At 44.7% G+C, this 3,265-nt stretch overlaps 1 non-coding gene across 1 annotated transcript; it reads right to left on the reverse strand.

Annotated features, from left to right (window-relative positions):
• Positions 1 to 2,103: 2,103 nt before the first annotated feature.
• LOC129403077 (small nucleolar RNA SNORA40) lies at positions 2,104 to 2,231 on the reverse strand. Its single transcript, XR_008629060.1, has one exon. It is a non-coding gene; the product is annotated as a small nucleolar RNA SNORA40 (small nucleolar RNA).
• Between the last annotated feature and the right edge of the window lie 1,034 nt (positions 2,232 to 3,265).

The following is a 3,265-nucleotide window of genomic DNA, read 5'->3' on the forward strand; positions in this document are numbered from 1 at the left end:
AGAAGAAAGAAAGTCACGTCCATATTTTGGCTCTAGGGAAAGTCAGCTGCCATGTAAGTAATCCCTACAAACAAGGACCTACCCGAGGAATTGGTGACGTGTTCACAGCTGGATTTCAACTGGTATGGATCTGTGGCTATTCCCTGTGTGTCATTTCCTCCCTTTTGAGTATCTATTAAGATTTTCCTTTCTCCGCCTCACCATTTCCTGTGGGGGGCAGATAACCCGTCTCTTTCATTTAAAGGTCTTCGGGTCCAGAGGAACTTCACTTGAGAAACTTCTTTCAGACCTGGATCTGATTTAGATGATGCAAATGATGAACTTTTAAGTTTGTTGCTGGTACATAAATGGAGTGAGACTGGGGGATGTCCAGGGGGTGGTGAGTATATTTCACATGGGGGAGTGAGTGAATCATTGGGAAACAGAGGCCCGACTGTAGTAGATTGTTACTTTGGGCTTCCCCAGTGAATCATACATCTGAGTACTCACACCATTATTAGTCCCCTCCCATTGAATCTGGACTGGCCATGACCTGCTTAACCAATAAAATATGGGTAAAGTGATGCTATCGGTTCCAGGCCTAAATCTTTAGAAGGCCTGGAAGCTTCCACACTGGCCCCTGGGAGGACTCCTCTGGCCATGTTTAGAAGTCCAGCTGTCTTGAGGCCGCCACCCTGAGAAGCTCACCAAGTCTCAGAGGGCCATGAGTGAGGAAGGGCTGGGGCCCCGACTTCAGCTCCTGTTGAGACCTTCCACGCAAATCCCGTCAACTTGGAAGCAGGCCTAGTTAGGCTGCCCCGACAGACGCCAAAAAGAACAGAGACCAGTTGTCTCTGCCGAGTATTTTCCAAGTTGTAGGATTAGGAGCAAAGAAATACAATAGTTATTGTTGTAAGCCAGGAGTAAGCAAACTAGGAACCTGCTGGTTGCTAGTCCTTTGTGGGGACAAATGAGGGACCCACATGTGACAATACTCAAGGGATCCTCTTGGCGATACTCAGGAGTTGCCAGAGGTTGAACCTGGGCCTCCCACATACAAAGCATGTTGTCTAGCATTGGAGCCTGTGTTTGTCCTTTGTAGTTGTTTCAAACAAAACAAAACCTTCCTAGGCCAGAAAGATAGTACAGGGATTAAGGCAGTTGGCTTGCACACTGCGGACCCTGGTTTAATTCCCAGGATGGTATGATTCCCTGAGCATGCCAGGACTGATCCCCCAGTACAGAGCCAAGAGTAAGCCCTGATCACCACTGGGTGGGACCCCAAACTAGGAAAAAGAAGTTCATGGGGTTTTGTTGTTGTTGTTGTCAATAACATTTATGGCATTTTTGTTTTGTTTTGTTTTGTTTTGTTTAAAATGTATTATAGCTGGAAGTCAAATTCCAACTAAAGTCTTAGCAATGGAATTGAACAGATTTATTCCCTTCATGTTATTTTATTTGTTGTTGCTCAGGATTTACTCCTGGCTCTGTGTTCAGGGACCACGTCTGGTGGTCTAAGGGGATGGTCTTGGGATGGTATGAGATGCTGGGGATCGAACCCAGGTCGGTCACATGCAAGGCAAGTACTGTACTATCACTGACCTGATAATTTTATTCTTTCTAAAGACATGTTTCTTGATCGAGGTTCCGTGATTTGCAGTATTGCTAATTTAGTTGCCCATGCACATAATTACTCCATCACACTCATCACTAGTGAATCGGTGACCCAAAATTAAGGAAAAAAGAGCTTATAAATATTTGTTTATTTTAAAAAGGGGTTATCCCTGGCAGTGCCTTGGAGGTGGGTGAGAGCATTCCGGGAAGAGGTCAAGCAACAACCAAGAGGTCACTGGCTGTGGTCAGGTCCCCCCCAGGGCGCTAGTGCCACTGGGGCTGGGGCTGGGACACAAAAGCCTGGCACATGCTAAGCACATGTGCTACCACTTGAGCTATCTCCCTAGCCTCTTAAGCAGCTTTAATTATTCATTCGCATTCCATACAGTCCCCTCCTGTAAAGGATATAACTCAATGTGGGTTTTGTTTTGTTTTGTTTTCAATATTCACAGGTATGTGCAACCTTCATCACAATCCACTTTATCACATTTTCTTTTTTTTTTTTTAAACCATGTTCCCTCTTATCGGTATCAGAACTCGTACAGAACAATGAGTTCTGGGTTACAGAAGAGGATTTAGTTTTTGCACCTGTCTCCAAGTTTTTGTTCACATGTCAGACAAACACCCACATAGGTGCTGAGAAGTGAAATTTCTCATGAGAATTTACTTTGCTTATAATTTTACTTTTGCTTGTCTGGCTAGTTGTTCCTTTATGCCCTTGAATTGTGCTCTGTTCTTCATTGCTCTGTGATGCTATTTTTGTCAGATCTGTTTTTGCTAGAATTCTGTATTGTTCCTTGTATTTACTATTTGTATATATTCCTGCAATTGTATTTATTTTATTTTCTCTTTGATTTTTTTGTTTCTTTTTGAATCGCATCTGGCAATTCACAGGGGTTACTCCTGGCTCTGCACTCAGGAATTACCCCTGGCGGTGCTCAGGGGATGCTGGGAATCGAATCTGGGTCAGCCGTGTGCAAGGCAAAGGCCCTACCCACTGTGCTATTGCTTCAGCCCTTTAAAAAATTTTTTTTTAATTCATTGAATCACTGTGAGACCAATTACAAAGATTTCAAATTTAAGTCTCGGTCATACAATGATCAAACACCCATCCCCTCACCAGTGCACATTTTCCACCACCAAGAACCCCAGTATACCCCCCATCCCACCCCTCCCCCTGCCTGTGTGGCAGATGATTTCCACTTTACTCTCTTTCTCTACTTTGATTACATTCAATATTTCGACAAAAGACCCACCATTATTATTTGGAATTTTCCCCCAACTATCAGACCTGCCCAAAAGGCACCATTAGATAATTTGTTTTTTATTGCTGATTATGAAGAGCATATGATGTCATGTGGCTGCTATTGCGGCTGTGCAGTTTTGAATTTCTGATATTTTAGTAATTAATTCCAGACACATTTCTGCCAAAAGCCGCTGGGTTTCTAGATTGGTTTATGTGCCTCTGGGATCATGGCCATTCAGGAGCCGGAGGAGCCATTTGTGGTTGGCAACTTGGGGTCTTGTTGGGGCAGGGAGGAGGGCTGGTTCCACCCCCACCCATCCCGTAAGGCCCCACATGTCTTGTCACTGCAGGCTCGTACCTGGTTGTCCAAAGGCTCTGAAAGATGGTGGCCACTGTGCCTGGGGCGGGGTGTGTGTGTGGGGTGGG

The sequence above is a fragment of the Sorex araneus genome, chromosome 2 (genome assembly GCF_027595985.1).
Source record: "Sorex araneus isolate mSorAra2 chromosome 2, mSorAra2.pri, whole genome shotgun sequence".
Lineage (NCBI taxonomy): Eukaryota > Metazoa > Chordata > Mammalia > Eulipotyphla > Soricidae > Sorex > Sorex araneus.